The sequence below is a fragment of the Gorilla gorilla genome, chromosome 3 (assembly GCF_029281585.2).
Source record: "Gorilla gorilla gorilla isolate KB3781 chromosome 3, NHGRI_mGorGor1-v2.1_pri, whole genome shotgun sequence".
Taxonomy (NCBI): Eukaryota; Metazoa; Chordata; class Mammalia; order Primates; family Hominidae; genus Gorilla; species Gorilla gorilla.
Genome location: NC_073227.2, coordinates 142,110,600 through 142,131,109, shown reverse-complemented (window position 1 = coordinate 142,131,109; position 20,510 = coordinate 142,110,600). Strand labels below are relative to the sequence as shown.

The following is a 20,510-nucleotide window of genomic DNA, read 5'->3' as shown; positions in this document are numbered from 1 at the left end:
CGATAATAAATGTTACTAATAAAAACCAAGAAAAGTGGCATTGGCAATTCTGGTAGCTGATATCATCAAATCATCCAGGCCTTTGGTAATTTATTCACAGCACCAAGAAGCCAGAATTGGACAATGAGGTTGTGGGACAGCCACCACTGCAGAGGAGTACCCACACTGGAATGCAAGTATCAGTTCCATTATTCACTGAGTACGGCAGCTCACAACATAGATGCCAAAGGATGAAATGTCTTTGTGATTGAGTTACACTAACACTGTAGGAATATTCAGGAAAACAAAACACAAACAACTGTATAGTTTACAACACAGAGCAAAACTCTTCAAATTGGGAAAATTAATAAGGTAACTAGAAATCTCATTTAATGCCATTTACATTTTCCCAATTATACAGCATTTTAAAGATGTGTTTCCAGTTTCTCAGGTAGCATATCAACCTTCAACTCATTTTTAACCACTGGTAGCCAATGATGGAGTTGGTGTGGTTTCTCCAATCATGTTCTAGCTGATTTATTTCTCTCTTCACACTAATCACATGGCCCATTTATAGAGCCTTCTCTGAGTTCCCTTTTGGCTCTCCTGATGCTTTAGTAACATTTTCATAGCAAGGCTTTTAACAAATTACCACCAAATCTACACATTACCATTGCCCCTTGTTTGAAACCAAACCTTTAGCATTCCATATGTGCTAGGATTGTTTTGACCACTTCTTGGGTGATGTTTTTTATTTATTCAAACTTGAAGCATTTTCAGTTTTTTTTTTGGCAAATTCTTCAAATGGCATATCAGCATTAATTTTGTATGTTTTATCATCGGTAACTAAAATTCCTGTTCAAATATTAAAACCATTTTTGCTAAATCACTAAACTTCGGTAAGTTGGCAATTCAATAAATTGAATTTTAACTTTCAAAAGACAAAATGATCTTTGGTGCATTGATCTATGATGGCTGCAGGCTGTAAATATGTCCATGCTTACATTGAACAACTTCTATAAAATATAAATATACATTGACATTTTTGAAACATTTTGGCTATAATAGTGCCCTCAATAGAAAGAATAAACATTAGAACACGTCATCTATGATGTCAATGACTAATAAAGGGACAAGCCTTGAGGAATTTAGACTCAAGCAGCGGAGAACTATCTTCAACAAGAATTCCATACAGTGTTTATAAATAACCAAAAAGGCCCAGGATTCTGTTTATAGATATTATGTTGTGTCTTTCATCTAGGAACATTGTTGTACACTGCCGGGCCTTTCATGTGCTTACTTACCTATGATGCCCTATAAGAACTTTGGTGGGCCAGGGGCAGCGACTTACACCTGTAATCCCAGCATTTTGGGAGGCCAAGGTAGGCAGATTGCTTGAGTTCAAGAGTTCAACACCAGCCTGGGCAACAGGGCAAAACCCTGTCTCTACAAAAAATACAAAAATTAGCCAGGCATGGTGGCACATGCCAGTAGTCCCAGCTGCTTGGAGGGCTAAGGTGGAAGAATCACTTGAACCCAGGAGGTCAAGGCTGCGGTGAGCCAAGATCACATCATACACTCCAGCCTGGGTGACAGAGTGAAACCCTGTCTCAAAAAAAAAAAAAAAAAAAAAAAGAACTTTCATCTTACTGTTTCAGCCATAGGGTTCCCACTTGTTAACGGTTATAATAATTATCATTCTTTATATGGTAATATATTGCTTATAAAAACATTGTGAACCATTATCTCTCTTAATAAGGCAATGAACTAGTTACACTACAGTGGATTTTTTTATAAGGAGATATAATTTTGTACAGTAGTATAGAAGAATACTTCAACTCTTCACCTAAAATTTCAACTTATTACACATTCACATGCAGAAACTTCAGTTGAATCAAAATCCGTGAAAAATAAATGTAATACTCAGAAAGCCAAGCTCCCTTTCCCCAAAGCTGGTTCAGCAGGTACCTATGCCTCTATCATCACTGTGCTCCAACTCAAATGTGGCCTCTCCTAAGACAGACAGCAGCAAATTCAGGAAGAATTTACCTAGCTGAGACTAAAACCAGAATGAAGATTATTGGAATGACATTTTGATAAAGTCAGGGATCAAACTGACACCACCAATAAACACTGGAACATCTTTGGCTTCATTGACAAGACAAGAAACCGTAAAAAGAGAGTAATGTTTGGCTACAAAGCCAAGTAATAGCAAATGTGCATATACCAAATTTTTCTTCTAGTATTCATGAAGTAAAGCTACTTCCCCCAGGATGGCTCAGCCAGCCCTGCCCCCACTAGGCTCTATTCTCATCTATTCCTGGAAACAGTGTAAGAATTGAGCAATCTTGAGCTATATTCACATTGGTGACTGGCAGAGATTAATATCCTCTCTGAATTACAGTAACTTCCTCCAAATCAAACCATGCACAAAAACCCCACTCTGATTATAATATATAACTATGATATAAAACGAAGTAGCAAAATCTCTGAACACTGAAAACCAAAAGAGATTCTTAACTCTTTTCCCTAAACTAGGTTATATGAAATCTCTTTTTACAAAGAGATAATTGGCTACCATAAATAGTATAATAAAAAAGTCTCTTGTTTCTGCTGTAAGAATTAAAATGTGTTCATGACAAAACAGAAGACCACTGAGTTCTAACCTTTGATTCTTAATGTTGAAGTCATTTTACAAAAATATAAATGTCTTATTATACGTAGCAGTTAAACTAGCCATGAGTTTACTACCAAATGATTACTTACTTTGGGAATTATGAAATGACTTAATTTTCATTATACTTCTTCACTTAGTAATGGAGCTATTAGTCACACTTTAGCCCATATAATTTATAAATGATTGATGTTATTAAAACTTAGCTTGTTATCTAACTATGGGAATATGCTTGTGTGAAGCAGAGGCTGCAGTGTTAGGACATACTTTTTAAGGCTGCAAAATATCAGCTTGATCATCTGAATCCCAAATTTTAGAATTTTTGTAAATTAAGGTTAATAGTGCTATGAAAATAACAAATGCTCTCAAAAGGGAAAATGTTATCAAAACACCCTTTCTGCCTTGTGTTTTGGTATTTTCTCTACCTTGTCATTGGAAAGCCAGTTTAGAATTCATTTCTGTTTCATACCAGAAGTTCAGAGCTCTTGTTAAATGTGCAATGACCAAAGACACGATAATGACAGTAGGAAAAATGTGGAGAGCTGGTTCTACAAAGGCAGGTATAGTTATGACACTAAGTAAGGAGAAATAAGATTGGAGAGAATTGAGGTGGATCTGGTTGGCAATTGGAAGTCTCTCATTTCGTGAGCGAGTGATGAAAACTATTCTGTATGTGAAGGACAAATTGAAATAGAGGAGATAGGAAGACCAGCTAAAAGGCTGTTATGAACATAAGTGTGAGGTGAGTAGGACATTGATTGATGTAGTAACTATAGAATTAGTAAGAAAGACATTAAAGGGGAAGTACTGAATGAGGTGAGGCAGCAGATTAAGTAAGAAGGAAAGATAAGAACAGGTCACAGAAGCAGTAACTAAGATGAACTCCAAGGTTGGAAGCCTAGAGTCCCAGGAGAATGTGGAGGCCTTGGCATTCATAGAGCATTTTGAAAGAGCTGCAGATTTGGAGAGCAGACAGAATGGGAGGAAAAGATGTAAATCATAGATTGAGAAAATAAAACAATATTTCATGGTAAAGAAAACTTGAGTCATGTCTAAATATCAAAGGGAGAAATAAGGGGAAAAATATGTAAAATATTAGAGAATAGGGAAGAATTCCCAATATGCACAAAGGCCCTGGTCAGGAGAATCAATGTTAGTGATAATGCACTAAAAAGAAAATGTGATCTGCAGAGACACCTATTCCTAAAATGAGAGGACTCTGAAGGAAGGCAGGTGGAAGCCAGGAGATAACAACATCAGATGATGCCAGTGTGCCAGACTCTTGAAGGTGAACTGACTATCATCAGACCCTATTCCATCCTCCAATCCTGATTCATGGTGTCTCTATCCTACCCATTTATTCATTCACCCATTCATTCACTAAACAAACTGATTAGGGTCCTACTATGTAGCAGGCACATGCTAGGATGTGAAGAGACATAAAGCAGAATCTTTGTCCCAGAAAGCTCACACTCACAGAGGCGTTAGTGGGTAGGGAGGAGACAGACGTCGATAACTCATGCTTCACGCTCCAGTAAGTGCTCACTTTGAGAACAACAAGTAGGACACACATAATTCTGACTAGGGAATGAGCAGGACTTCCTAGAGAATGTTTGTCAAAAAGTCATAAACACTTTTCACCAAAAGGTATGTACAAGCATGTTCACAGCAACATAATTCATCAGATCCCCAACTGGAATCTATCCAAGAACCTGTAACAGTAGAAAGGTAAATAAATTGTGGTATACGCACATAGTGGAATGAGAATGAATGTCCTACAGCTACACACAATAGCATAGATAACTCATAGAAACATAATGTTGTGGGAAGAGACAGACACAAAGGCGTGCATATGTAAAATTCCTCTTATGTGAAGTTGAAAAGCAGGCAACATGAATCTATGGTGTTAGAAGCTGCAGTGATGGTTGTCTGGATGGAGGGATAGAAACTGGAGGGGAGTAGGAGGGGGCTTCTGTAGTGTTAACACTGTGTCTTGATCCAGATGCTGTTTACATGGGTATGTTGAGTTTTGAGAAATTCCTCAAGCTATGCACTTATTGTTTGTATACTTCTGTATATACCTTATACTTCAATAAAAAATGAAATAAAGCTTAAGAAGAGAGGTCAAAGTTTGGGACACTGTGGAGTGTGAACCAAGGAGGACATGATGAAAGGAGAGTACACTAATTCTCCTCTGCTTGTTCCTCTCCATTCACTATTTTTCACCCTCTCCATCTGCCTGTGCTCTGGAAGGATGACTGTTATGGGCTCAATTGTGTTTCTTCAAAAGAGATATATGTTCAAGTCCCTAATGTCCAGGACCTCAGAATGTGACCTTATTTGGAAATAGGGTCATTGCAGATGTAACTAGTTAAGATGAGGGTGTACTGGAGTAGGGTGGGTCCTGAATCCAGCATGACTGGTGTCCTCATAAGAAGACAGCCATGTGCTGAGGCAGGAGAATGGCGTGAACCCAGGAGGCGGAGCTTGCAGTGAGCCGAGATCGCGCCACTGCACTCCACCCTGGGCGACAGAGCGAGACTCTGTCTCAAAAAAAAAAAAAAAAAAAAAAAAAAGAAGACAGCCATGTGAAGACAGAGACAGGGAGAGTAAACAGCGTGGGAAGATGAAGGATTGGAGTGATACTTCTACAAGGCAAAGAATGCCAAAGATTTCCAGCAAACCATTAGAATCTAGGAAGAGGTAGGGAAGGATTATGCTACAGTTTTAAGAGGGACAGTGGCCTTAATGACACCTTGATTTTGAACTTCCATCCTCCAGAATTGTGAGATAATACGTTATTGTTGTTTTGAGTCACCCAATTTGTGGTACAGCAGCCTAAGAAATGAATCCACTGACCTTTATAGATGGAATCAGTGGGCCAGGAGGTAGCTGTAGGAGGTACCATAGATCAGAGAGGATAAAAGAGCCTGACTATGCAGGCAGCTGCTGCATTTTTCTACCAAAGGCCAGCTCTCTCTCCAGGCCCTTTAACTGCCCCCTCCTCCTGCGTCTTAGTCCTAGGGGTGGTAATGGGTCCTGCTATTGCCAGCTCCAGGGTAATTCTTCATTCCCTGTACTTCCCCCTTTATCCAGCTTATGCTTTTGTAAATAGTCCTTTCACAAGCCCTCTTCAATTGTCTTATTTGAGGACTCTTAATTATATAAAGAAAGAAATTAGCACTTCCTAAATTTTACATTCATATGTATATGCGCATTATTATTTTCAGAACAAGCATGTGAGAATTGTAATGAGATGCCCTCGGGAAAATCTCCTACGAAGGAACTAAGACCCTCTGATACTGACACGTAAAGGTTTTTTTCTTTTAGTGGTAATTGATGGGATTCAAACATCACAGGTATTGCCTGTTGTCCTTAAGCAAGATGTGTGTGCTGTTTCCAGAGACAGACTGCAACAAGAGAGAATTTCTACATTCAGCAGAGCCCCTCTTTAAAACTCCTTTGTTTAGAAACCATTCTCGTTTGCTTTTATTTCCACAAAAAATAGAGGGGAGGGGAATTTATGTTTCAATGTACAGCAATGTAAGGTGAAAGAATTTTGTGGTTGGCTGGACCATGGCCCATAATTTCTGTTCTGGGAAAAGTTACCAAATTGCCTCCATAGGCTTGGCTACAAGCTATAGGCCATATGAAAAAGCCTTTGGTCATTTGCCCATAAATGAAATATCCACATTCAGAGCTCAGAACCAATAATCAATTGAGAAGACCTATCTTCATGGCCAAAAAGGGTGCTTCAAACAATATAGGCAATAGCTAGATATAGCTTTGCACTGAATTTAATAAAGAAAAAAGAGTGAAGGAAATTGTGACTTATAATTTGTCTCATTATGATAAAAAAAAATAAATGATTATTCTGGTCCAGTGAGAGAAGCACCAAGCTTGAGATAGGCTAAGAAAGAGAGGCAGTAACAATAATTGCAATAATATTATATGTGACGGACTAAGCATTTTGCACATTTATCTCTTCAACCCTACAACACAGGTAATATTATTACACCATTTCATAGATAAAAAAGCTAAACCTTAAAGAGGCCAAGTAAATTACCCAAAGTCATATGGCTAGTAGATGTTTAAGTTTAGGATTCACACCAAAGTCTATAATATAGACATCAAAGTGCCATTGTCTTTCCATTGCAAATGGGTGGGGAAAACCTTTGCATCTCCTCTCACAGGCTGAAAAACCTAGGTGTAAGGAAAAACTGAGTTGCATTTAAAACAAATGGAATTTCTCCCCAGGTTCTGAATTCTGGCCCTGAGTCCATGGCAGAAGCAATGCCCCTATGTGGCAGATGAGGAAACCGAGGCTCTTGGAGGTTATGTAATTTGCTCAAAATCACACAGCTATTAGGTAGCATAACCCAAAGTCTTGCCATCCAAAGATGAATATATGTTTGTAATGAGTGAAAGCTGGTTCTCTACGTTTGGGAAGCTTATGAGTATTAACCTTGAAAATTAAAGTGCTAATCAAAACAGAAAGTGTCTTTTCCAGAAATGTACTGCTACTAACTGATTTCACAAACAAGATCCAATGCCTCAGGGAGGGTACATTTTCCTCAGGGTAAGCAAGCATAGCCTCTTACAAAATTTTATGGAATAAGGAATTGGCAGTGTGAAAGAAATATTTAGCAGGATAGACCCTGTAAGGCCAGGATTACTCAAAGACTAAGAGACAAAATTGAATTTACTGTGTAGGAACAGCCCAGTGGGGTCATTACAGAAAAGTGATGAGTCCCAGTGGAACTGAACCAGGGTTCAAACATAGTCTGTAGGCCAGTGTGGTGGCTCACACCTGTAATCCCAGTACTTAGGGAGGCCGAGGTGGGCAGATCACTTGAGCTCAGAAATTCAAGACCAGCCTGGCCAACATGGTGAAACTCTGTCTCTACTAAAAACACGAAAACGAGCCAGGCGTGGTGGCACATGTCTGTAATACTAGCTACTTGGAAGGCTGAGGTGAGAGGATCGCTTGAACCTGAAAGGCAGAGGTTGTAGTGAGCCGAGATCATGCCATTCCACTGCACTCCAGCCTGAGCAAGAGCAAGACTCTGTCTCAAAAAACAAAAACAAAAAGTTTTTTATCACAAGTATCTTGTGATTTATGTTTATTCATTTCATATTATGTATTGATGCTAATTTATAGATTAAGGTTTAATATATCTTTAAAATATATGAAGGACATTAATAATATATGTCCAAGGTAGCAGTAAGAAAATTGAAAAGGTAATGGAGTGTTACAACAGAGCTAATTGCTATTCTGTAGTTACGGCTGTGCCTTACCGGCCCCATGTAAAGTTTCTTCCATTCCAATAACAGATATACTCAGTGGTGTCCCTTCCAGAGCCATGCTGAGTAGCTTAAGACTGAAAAAATACCATAATAAGACAATAATCTAACTAAGTAGTTATTAAACGTTAGAGCACAGCAAAAGCATCTGGAGGGCTTGTTCAAACACAGATTTAGGGTCCCCAGTTTGAGAGTTTCTGACTCACCAGGTCTTGAGAGGGGCCGGAGAATTTGCATCTCTTACATATTTTCAGTTGATGCTGATGCTATTGCTCCAGGGAAAACATTTTGGGTACTTCTGATCTAACTCCTTGGGTAGATCTGTTGCCCATCTGTTGTGAGAATCCCCCAGGAAAGTCTTTTTCTCCATTTGTGTTTTCAGCAAGTACCAGTTTTACATGCATGACAAGGTTACACATTTAAAATTAAAAAAAAAAAAATCTTGGCATCTCCATTCTCAACACAAACATAGACATCAACAAAATGCTGTAAGAAGAACATAAAATCAAAGCTAAAAACAAAAACACATCCAAAAACCAATTCAATCTAACTTTCCATAGATTTTGGTGTGCTACCTGGACCTGCTGTTTTGAGACTTACTTGATGGAGACAGAAGTTGTAAATCACAATAAAATTGTGTGAGAACAGCACTATTTTCTTCATTTAGCAAAATAAGGACTTGAATGGTGTAAATAAGTATTGAAAGGTAGCAGACTAAGGGAATGGTAAAAGAAAGAAATGAAGATAGAGAAAGGAGAAGAGAAAAAAAGAAAAAAATATTCAATTTTTCTGTTTTCCTCTGCTGCTAAATGTGTACATCACACTTGGACGAAAAAAAATTCCTGATGGCCCTGTTTGCTTATCATCGGATCATACAGCATGAGAGCTAAAAAGGATTTTATTTTACAGAAAAGTAAACTGAGGCTCAGAGCCAATAAGCAACCATTGATACTTCCCCTGGCTGGAAGGAATGACTTGCAGGAAATCTTGGAGCTCAGATCCAGTGCTCCCTCCACACACCTAGTTACAACAGTTCTAAAGGCAAAAGATATTCTGGTTAAAATGGAAAGAACACTAGCCTGTAATTTGAGTTCTGGATCTCCACTGTGGACCTGTCACAGAATCAGTTTGGTTTCACTTTCCTCAGTTCTAAAATGAAAATAACAAGTTCTACCTCACAAGGTTTTTCTGGGAATCTATGAGGGAAGGGATGTGATGTTATATTTTGTAAACTGAAAAGCCCTGCACAGATGACAAATACTCCAGTGGAGATCTGGTGTGACTGACAGGCATTTTAGAGCTAAATGGCAGGTTATAAACAGGAAGAGACAAAGGTCTTAAATAATTTATTCAAAATGAAAGAGCCAATAACAAGTAGCTCTAACAGACTTCTATTTCTTGTGCTGAATGGCATACTCTGACATTAAAATTGCATACAAGACCAAATTTGTATTGAAGTTTGAAAAAAAAAAAGTTAAAACAAAAACGAACAAGCAGAAAGCAAGAGAAGATGTGATCAAGTCACATCTGGACCGTAGGTATTATGAACCTGTAATACCCAGGTTATCCCATAGGTTGGCATTGCCTGGGAAGACTGAACAATCACACTTTAAGCTTTTTGTACCAATCACATATTCCGCAGAGCTCTTGCCATAGCTCTAGCTATTCATGCCAAATTGTCAGTCTTCCTGCGTCATCTGGGGAAGTTGTAGGTCAGTAATATCTAGATCTCAACTTTCGAATGGCTTATGGCTCTTGCAATTACCAATAGACTCCCAAAGCTCTGGTTTGGGGACTAGAATTTCTGTGAGACTATTTAGCAACACTGTGGTTCTTCTAGTTAGTGGGAATTGCAGCTGTGGCTCCAGAAGCCTGTGACTGCAAATACTGCTAGTCGGGGTATTAACTACGAGACACTAGAAGCAATACAGTGACCTTTGTGCAAAGGCCCAAAATAACCAAGGCCAAACTGAGATGGAATAAGGAAAACTTAGCCTGAATTAGCACCCATGATATACAGCAAGAAAAACAGGGATTACTTGTCTCCACAGTCTATGTTTAGCAGAATGTGCTCCTTCGAAAGCCGGAATGTGTAGCTGATATTTATAGAAAGCACCATATGCGTGTCCAGAACATTTCTGTGGTATAAAAAAGCAAACTGGTGAACCATGGAAAGGAATTCATTGTCAATGTTGGTAAACTGAAACCCCAGTGATGGGGATGTAATTCTGTTTGACTCACTGGAGCTATTTCCCCACCAGTCTTGGGTGCTGTGAGGCAGTTCAGGGCACTATGAGGATCGAGATGGAGGAGGGAAGCTGGTAGTAAGTAAGAAACTTTTTAAAAATTAAAAGAAGTTTCTTGCTCTTCTTTTGTCCTTATTTAAAAAGAGAAAAGATGCAATAAAGATGTCATCGATTCTAATGCTGTTGGGTGGAGTGGACAAAAAGCAATGATCGGAAAGAAATAAGCCATGCATGGAAATAGGAGCATTTGCTAACACTTTCCTTCGGGCAGATTATCAAGAAAATCATTACCTTTCTTATTCTACAGTGTATTCATTTAGTTCAGTAAGTACTTATTAGGCACTTATGTGTTTAATTTTTCTAGGGAAAATGTTACTTCTGTTGTTTTTCTATTTTGTGTGTCAGAAGAAAGCCTTTTTCCTTCTAAAGAGTTTTAGGTAGCAGGCAGGTCTGCTTTACTTGTGGTAGCGCCACCACTGACCTAGATGGTGTCCGTGTGTGGGTGGAGGCAGGCTCCTGGGCGTGTGGCTTAGGGTGTGAAGTGAGGACTGGATTTCAGCTCCCACTTGCGCCCCAATCAAGATATCATTGAACAGTGAGCAGACTGCCCACCTGTCCTTAGTAGCCTGGCTTCATATAATAACATGTGTCTGAATACATTGTGTGTTAATTAAATACATGTGGACTCACTATGACCTTTGGCTTCTCCATAAGGGGAGGTTTTATAAATTGTCAGGGCAGTATCTTATACTCTGAAACCAAATACTTGCAGCAATTCCATGATTTTTTTTTGTGGGGGTGGTGTGGTGTAAGGTGAAGAATTATCTCCTAGTTGATCTGTTCCATAAATTAATAGTTAACATCATAGTAATTATTGAATTATTCTAGAATAGTTTCATGAATTAAGTTAAACTCAGTTTAGTTCATGTCCAGGGTAGCAAAGAACCTCTGTCTACGTGCTCCTGAGTTCTTCAGGATAAAAACTTTATTATCAACTATTCTGAAGGAATATGTGGTACCATAACAAATTTATTTCTTGCTACCTAATGGTCCGGGAAGACTCCTCCAACATAAGTATTGAAAGTTGGCAAAGGAGACAAGAAAACAGGACTGCCATTGAGAAATTATTCTTAAAATTCTCACCACTACCCTCCCTTCTAGGGCTGCACAGTCTAAGTTTAGAGGTGAAGTGCATGCCGTGTGCTGATAGAAGACAAAGTATTTTCTCCATTCTCTCAGGGTAAACATAGACCTAATGTGTTAATGCGAGTTTTTAAAAATTCATGGTCTCAGTCAGAACTATTTTGGTTGGAAGTGACTAAACCCAACTAGGATTGGTTAAGGTGATGCGAGGGCAAGTGTGGAGCTGGGACTTGAGAAGAAATTCATACCAGGTCTCAAAACCTGTCGCTCTTAACTTTCTCCTAATCTCTCCTTCTGGTTTCCATCTTTCAACCTCTCAGTTTCTGTCTTTAGGTCAGTTGTATATTTTCAGACGCACTTCCTCATGGAAATATGACCACCAGCCGCTATTATGCCAAGTACCTCCAAGTTTCACCACCAGAGGGAGAGTGAGACTAGCCTCTGATCACATTTTAAACATCAGAGGGGAGGCTCCCTCTGATTGGCCTCGCTTGTATTCATCCCAGCTGGGCCCGAACCTGTTCCAATCAGCTCTAAGTGGGACGTGGTTTATTATCACCACCCGGGCCAATCAGAGCAGGCCTGTGAGTGGGATCTGTAAATGAATGGCAACTTCTATTTGCTTGTGGGTATACGGGGGAAGGAGCATTTCCTGAAAGAAGGCCGTACAGTTGTGGACAATGACCACTGTGCCCATTCTTACACCAGGTGAGAGTTAACAGCCTCCTTTGTACTTGTTTATTCAGCACCAGTTTATTGAACTAGGTAAGAAGGTTGGGATTGGAAGACATGGCTGTCTGTATATTCCAGAGCAGAGTCCAATTGAATGGCATTTAGGGGCAAAATGCTGAGTGATTAAGAACTTGTGCTCTGACTTGGCAGACCTAAGTTCAAATCTCAACTTTACCATTTAGTTGGTGAGTGATCTTGAATGAGTTGTTTAACCTCCCTCAGACTCAGTTCTTCTTATATTCAAAGCACTTTGCCAAAGAGCCTGACATGCAGTAAGCACTCCATAAATGACAGCTACTATTATTATTCAAAAATATATCAAGTAGGTCTTATTGTCACTGTTGTGTTAATAAGATAGTGGCTTGTCTTGTGAAGACCAAATAGAATTTGGGTAAAAGTCCATATTGTTTTATTTGGATGGGGGTGGGGGCCATCAGCACCCTCACCAGAGCAGTTGCTGCTGTGAAAGAAACCCCTGTACAAACCAGAGCTTACCTCAGAATAATTTTCTCATTATAGTGGCACCCTGTCCTAAATTTCTGTGTATCTAATTTTGTGCCCCTTCCTGCCCATTCTCTAATACTTGCTTGTCTCTCAGTCTGGGTCTTGACACACTACTACTACATTCCCGATATTCTTATTGTTCCTAACCTTCTCTGCCTGCATTTTTCTGGCGGGAGTTTCTGACTCTCAAGACAAGTGAAGCCTACATGTTTCACACTGTCGCTGGGGTAACTTACTGTGGAGGAAGGCAGGAATGCATTGGATATCAGCACTGACACAGGACAGCAGAACCAAAACAGGGAGAAGTGAGTGCAGGTACTGAAGTAGAAAGGGATGGAGAGTAAGTGAGCCACCAACGCCCTTAGAAGAAGAAAAGCATGCATCCCAAGGGACAGTGGACAGTGAGTAGCTAAACTCTTGTGGGAGGCTGCCATAAGGCAGTCTGCAGTCTACAGTCTGGTCCACGAAGGAGAAAGGAAGAGCAAGGCAAGAAAAATGAAGATACACAGTGCAAAAAAGCATGTGCAGGTGGAAGGATTAGTAGGGACTCACTTAATTGCTGAAAGGCTTGAGATTCAGACTTGAAAATGGGCAGGCACCAATGCAGCTCTGGAAGATGGGAAAGGAGGAACCTTAGCATGGTCTCCTGACAGGGCAGGGTACCACTGATAAAATCTCGAAAATCCAGGTGTTCCTTTTGTTGTGTCACTCACTCCAGATTCAGAGACCCAAGAGAGGGCATCTGACTGATGGAGCACAGGTTAGTGATTCACACCTTTGTTGTCCTGGGGCTTTGAGAGGAAAGAGCAAGTCACTTCAGCTCCTTTGAAGGGAGGTCCCCAGATCTACCATCCACCAGCATCACACACAGTGGGAGAGAGGTAGTTCCCCAAAAGGAAATTAGGGTGCTGCTAGGAAAGGGTATAGACCCCAGGCAGCCAACAAAACAGCAAATGTCCTCTGTACAGTTCCCACAACATGACATTTTTGTTATTTTAATACAGAAAAATGAGTTGCACCAATTGGAGGAAGATAAACATCTCCATAGATGGATTACATCATGCAGGGATTTTTGATTTTTTTTAACAGAATCCATTTTGTAATTGTAAATTTTATATAGAAATCCAAATGTAAACAGATAAAAAGCAAAACGCTGCGTTGGAAGGGGAGAAAAGACCCCACACTCAGCCTACTTTTGGCAGCCCTGAGGTCCCACCACACAGAACCTCAGACTTTGAGAAACACAGTTTGAAAACCTCAGCTGAAAGTCCTTAATGGTGACAATTTTTTATAAACTTCAAGCAAATATTGAAAGGCAGTTCTCACATTAGAGTTTGTAGGGGAAAATATATGAATCAGTGTATTTAAATCGTAGTTCTTGGTCTTCCTTGCTGTCAACCAGAGGTTAAATTACGGCTGTGAAAAAATAAAAATTCAAGAATAATATCCATAAAATGTTTCTTTGCTTTTCAGATATTTGTCCCATGTTGCTTTATCATTTCAAGTTAGTCCTGAAAGACTAGAAAATTTACCCTTTATTATTAATATGTTGTTCTTGGAACTTGAAAAGGATGAGACTGAATGCTCTGTGATTGTTAGAACCACTGTTAAAACCAGCAGAGACTGATCTCTATACAAGTAGCTTCAATGGAGTTGAAACTAAAGACTAGAGGGCATGAACTCTACAATTACAGAGGCATTTTCTCCAGCTTAAAACGAAGGTGCATTGACTGGACAGAAAAGCAAATTGCTAGCACTAAGCCTTCCTGAATGAATAGAAGAGTTCAACGGTATCTGTACTATTCAAGCCAGCACACTGCAACTGCAACAAAAGTTACAGTCAAATTTTTTTTCAGTTTAAAGTGATTTCCAGCATCTTCAAACAGCAACTTATATAAAAATATTAGAATATGAACTTTTTTCAAGGCCTTTTTTCATCTTTAATTTAAAAACAGTTCTTCCCACCCCCTTTTGCTTAATTGCCAAATAAATCATAGTTACCTAGAGATTCTCTAAATATAAACATTGGCAACTTGTTCTTTCATCACAGTTAGAGAAAGAAAATAAATAGGTGGATATTAGTTTGTAACACTTAGGGTCAGAAAGAGGAGATTCAGGAATGTAAAGAATTATTTATTATTATTATTTTAATTGTTATTATTATCAAAAAAGTAGACTCATAAAGTCCAGCAAAGATTGTGCTAAACCTGCTGACTTTCATTCCAAATGAGGAGTTAAATACAGGTGAGAGAAAATCAGTGGTATGGGGAGTTTCAAAAAGATCTCACATTCTAATCCTGCCTTTCACAATTTGGGATATTGTTTAATATTCATTTAGAAGAAAGGAAGAGTAAATGCTAACATTAATTAGCCCTTGAGGAAAAAAGCAAACTGAATGTGTTTCTGAACTGCTCATTTATATATAGGCATTAATTTTATCCTCAGAGAATTTATTGTTGTACCTGTGAGCCAGCATTACTGGGTTTGAATTCTTATATTTAGCTGATGCTAAAATCATGCTGTGGTATTTATAGGACATTTAGAGGCCTTCTGTGACTTCTAACTTTTCATTCCTGGTGTGCCATCTACACAGATGGGTGATAATTGCTTTGGGAGTTTAATAATAATATTAGTAATAGTCTTTTCCAGTTGGGAATTTATAATCTAGTGGATAAGTAAACACATACACATTTTAAAATGTGAAGTAGCAAACCAAAGCCGCACACATTTAAGGTCTGATTAGGACATACAGCAAGTACTATAACAGTTGGGAAAAGAGAGGGGTCACCATGAGCTGTAGAGATCATTGAATAGTTTGTGGGTCAGATATGACTTTAGCTGGGCCTTTGAAAGTTGGTGCGATTTTGATTAGAAAAAAAATAAGGGACGAGAATATCCATTTGGGGCAAGAGGATTTCCATGCACAATACTGAGGGGTATATTAGGGTAAATAAAACTAGCTGCTGAAACAAACAATCTCCAAATCTCAATAGCTTAACACAATAAATCTTTAAAACTTTAAATAATAATTTAAAGGCACTGGAATTCTTTCTTTGGAGAGTTTCTCATACTGAAATATTCCATTTCCCGTGCTCTTTTTACTCCTGCTGGTTTTCACAGTTACACATTTTTGACATTGTCGATACACTAATAGCGACAGACAATAATGTCATAATTAATAGAGCTATTCACATCCCAATTCGATATGGTAGGGGTGAGCATCAGGAGAAAATAAGGAGTTCATCTCCACCCAGCTCTACCCAGTTATTCAGGGCCCTAGGCTCATTTCGTCTTTTGACATGGTCATCTTCTGCATATGGCTTCCAAGTTTACCACAGAAGAAAATGACTGAACGGAGAATTGTGCATGGGAGGTTCTTATGGGCCAGCCCCAACAATGGTGTAAATTGCTTCTGCTGTCCACTGTCCAGAATGCAGTCAGCCAGCCCCAACCTAACGGCAAGGAATCTGAGAAATATATTTTGTCTGTGTGCCTGACAGCAAACTTACTTGCTGAACCAAGCGTTGCTTTTGTTGCAGGGGGTCATATGAGGGACAGTAAGAAGAGGCAAACTTTAATGGCAATTGCTGGTTACCTCCCCTGTTCCCATTTTTCCCTCCTAACATTACTGTAATTTTTGTACCCCATGTGCCTCCTTCACTTCAAAGGATATTGACACTGCCTTTAAGTACAACTGGAAGCAGAGAAGTTCGGTGCAGGCTAGCTATCATAGGTTATTAGAAGCCATTGTCGGTTCCTTAGTAGATAACTGACATGGTAACGCTGGCACTAGTCAATAATAGTAGAAGACTGATTGGAAAAAGGGGAGAGACTTGAAGAGGAATAATAATAATATCTTTGTATTATTTTTCGCCATATTTGTCTTTTTGTGTAATTTTTTCCCTACAACCTCTTATTATTAGTAGACAAAGAGAGTCTGGATTATTGCCCTAGTGAACAAGAAAGCAAATAACACTGAAGGGAGAGAAAGATGCCAGAATGATATTAAGTATCTGAGAATTTACATGGTCTCTAGAGAGAAGTGTAGGAGAAGGGGAGAGAGAGAATCCAGAACAGTGAAGCTTAAATGCTGAAGGAATGGACACTATCATCATCTAAAGAGACTCATTTAACCAAAAGAATCTGAGTTACTTGAATGAACTAAATAATTACTTCCTTCCACCCCGCAATTACAAAATAGGAGTGAAAATTTGAGCTTTATTATTACAAATAAAAAAAATACTTCTACCCATTGCATTTAGTAATGAAGAATGTGTGTCTGTTACAGACCAGCTTGAAGGCTAGCTTAGCTTTGGTGTCCCCAAAGGCAGAGGTCTGAGACAAGGTTTGCATGCAGGTGGTTCATTTGGAGAAGTGGTCTCAATGAACAAGACTGGAGAACTTGGTAGAGCATGAAACAAGAGGGGAGGACAGAAAATACAATGGTGTGCTATCCAGTTGGTAACTGGGGCTTGATGCCAATGGCACCATCTGCAGGTCATGTAGAAAGAGCCTCAGATCCACCTCTGGGATGGAAAAGGGGAGCATTTTGTTACCCTGCCCCCTTGCATACACACTCTGAGGCTATAAGTGCGGGGCTCACAGTTGGAGCACCATGTGCCAGGTGCTGCAAGGTTAACCTGTGCAGAGCTGGGTGACCCAGCAAAGACTGGAGCAAAAGGCAGGCTGAGCTGATGGGAGGTGCCTGAGGCAGTTGCAATGATCCAGTCATAGGATGGTGAGGGCACAAGCTAGGGAACTCAAAGAGTCAATGAAAAGGAAAAGATACCATGCTGCCCTGACCTTTCATCTGCAGGTCTCCTCTGTCCTTTTAGAAAGAGCAATAATCCCAGCCTTTACAAGAAAGCAAAATTTTACTCTTGGATTTTAAGGAGATATGCTACTTAAGGAAGCCTCTAAAAAAAATAGGAGAAAAAGGGAAAGGCTACCAATTTCCTTTTTTAAAAAATCCCACTGATACAGAAAGTCAGACTAATTTTGATGTAATGGCCCCTCCATGTTATCACTTAGTCTAGTGTAAATTGTGGTTTCCCAGAGAGTGAGTCTCTGATTAATGCACTTCAATTACTTTTTCTATAGAACATGGTGATATTTGCCATTACGCAGAAAAAAAGCAGCTAAAATAGCTATGTCCCACACTGACGTCTCTACACTGCCCACTATAAATAAAATGTTTTTTACTTATACCCACAGTCAGGGAACTATTTTGACCAGATAGTGGTCTCTGGGCACTGGAATTCTTCCTTTAGAGAGTTTCTCATACTGAAACATTCCATTTTTCATGCTCCATTTATTCCTACTGGTTTTCGCAGTTATATATTTTTGACAGTGTCAATATGCTGATAGCCACAGCCAGTAATGCCATAATTAATAAAGTCACAACTTGACTGCCAGTTCCAAGAGAAGGGAATTTGACCTGAAAATGAGGATAAAGAAATATCTTCCTGGAATTTTTCTGTTCTTCACTGCACTCTCTTACATTTTTCTAAGCACGAGAATCCATTTGGCTAGTGATACCTCTTAAATGATTACAACTTCAGTTATTCTGATTGAAAAAATTTCCATGCTGAGTACATAAGACAGAAAATTACAAGCAAGCTCTGCTACTATAATACATTGCTAATGTAGTCATTTTAAAAACTAATATGGGGAAGTTTTAAGTCAGTGTTAATACATCTATTCTTTCAACATTTATTAAGGAGCTATTATATACTAGGTGCCAGAGATTCAAATTCGAGTAAGTCACCATCCTCAAGACTTTATAGTCTAGTGGACAGAAAAATAAGTAATGATACCGACTGTGGAAGATACTGTAAGAGGAGAATTCCTTATGTGTTAATGGATCAAAGAGAACCCCTAACTCTACTTCTAGGTGTGGGATGGGAGCAGATGGGGAAGAAGGCTGTGAAGAGGAGGTTGATCCAGGACTGAGTCCTGAAGGATGGAAGAAAAATCATCAGTAGAACAAGGCAGGGAAGGGCAAGTCCAAAATTGTGGCAGTGTAGTTGATCATACCTTATTCAAACTCACCAAAACCTTTCACAATCAAGTTTTACCTATCTAAAGTGATTATGAAAGGTTTTGGTGAGTTTAAACTTTATTCAGGCATTGGAAAGATAGTCTGAGGATTTTTAATTTGGAGAGCAATGTGATTACATTTGCATTTTAGAAAGAAACCCTTGGTGGTGGCATGGGAAATGGATTGATAGACTGTCGCAATGCCCGGTCAAGAGGAAACCAGGGCCTGAAGTCAGGCAGTGCTGATACAGAGAAGAAAAAGGTGTACTTGAGAAAAAGCCAGGGTATAAAACTGACTGTTTCCATAACCAACAGAGGAGGAGATAGTGCGTGGGAGAGGATAGGGTTTTGGTTGACTATGGTTGTTCTTTTTTGCCTTGTCAGTACCAGTACTCCTCACTGCAATTGTTGCCTGCTCTCCTGCTAATCATTCTCTTAACATGAGCAGATAAGCAATAGGTGAAAGTAGTGCTTCGGAACAACAGATGCTTTGTTCAGACATACTCATTATAGTCTTACCTTATGGTATTTTCCCATTGATGTAGGATGGGCCATTAACAAATATCTGGAAGACAGTCATGTTTACAGGAGAATTCTAGAATAAATAACTGAAGTTCATATAAGTCTTTACAGTTTACAAAGCAATTTTTCCATTTGTCACCTCGCTTAAGACTCACAGCAATGCTATGATGGGTAAGGCAGGGGATCTCCCCATCTCATATTGCCAGTGAGGCAGCTATGACTGAGAGGTCAAGTCACTTGCTCAAACCCACACAGCTTCTGAGAAATTGACCTAGGAATCCCATAGTATATTTCTCACTCCATACTTTACATTACCCCACATTAGCTGAGCCTTTTGATTTTTGGCTTGGAATGTCTACAAGACTTTTTATTTCTATGTTAATACTTACCATATCTACCCAACTTAATTATACATCTCAAAAGGTTGGGAATTGTGTATTATGCCTCTTTTTTCTTTCATACATACTAACTAGATAATCAATAACTATTATTAATAGTACAGATTTCTTTTAAAACTGAACATAACTGGAAATTTGGGGCAGCATTTAAAGTCAGCACTTAATTATTTATTATTAAGTTATTTTGGGAAAAGAAACAAGGGAAAAGAGTGTGGATCGAAGGGTGTCAACCAGTACTGCAAAGTCCATGAGGGTCCTGGACAGGGAGTATGTATAAACTAACACAGACATGGGCTTTTGTGTCACACGCAGATCTCTTCGCTCCATTTATAATAGCACCAGCATTTATGACCTTTGGCAAGTTATTTAATGTCTACCAGCATTTATGACCTTTGGCAAGTTATTTAATGTCTCTATGCCTCAATTTCTTTATGTCAAGGGGGAAAAGTAACAAAACCACATGGAATTGTTGAGAGGAATGAACAAGAGAGTACATGTAAATTCCTAGTCCAGAGCCTAGTACACAGTAGACCTTTCAATATATGTGAGTAATCCAGATATCAACTGAAGTCCCCATCCTATTTCCTTCCCAGAATTTCTGTGTCAACTTTGGCTATGTTTGTGACTGTGTTCCTGCTCTACAGAACTCTTGCTCACCAGTGTCTTATCTCCATTTCTCTGATTAATACTACCTTCTATGTGGAACTCAAGCTGCTTGCCTTGAATTCCAACCATACCCTGCCCCTCAAAAAAAATTACACAATGCATTACAACGTATAGCAAATTTTTACTAATAATTCAGAGGAATGGCAAAAAGGTTGCATCACAGATTTCTAGGGCAGACAACTTGAAATACAATGCTTAACTTTCTTCTTCTGGAGTCCCTTAGCTATTTCACCAGCTCTCACTTCCCACCAAGTTGCTTAGCTCTTGCTTTGCCTCCCTCCTTTATTGCCACAACATCTAAAA

At 39.2% G+C, this 20,510-nt stretch overlaps 1 long non-coding RNA gene across 1 annotated transcript in view; it reads left to right on the top strand.

The window, feature by feature from the left end:
* Nucleotides 1–20,056, top strand: part of LOC129533164 (uncharacterized) — a 42,874-nt gene extending 22,818 nt beyond the window's left edge. Inside the window, exon 4 of the long non-coding RNA XR_008679208.2 lies at nt 19,981–20,056. This is a non-coding gene — a long non-coding RNA (uncharacterized lncRNA). The remainder of the gene's footprint in view (nt 1–19,980) is intronic.
* Nucleotides 20,057–20,510: the final 454 nt, after the last annotated feature.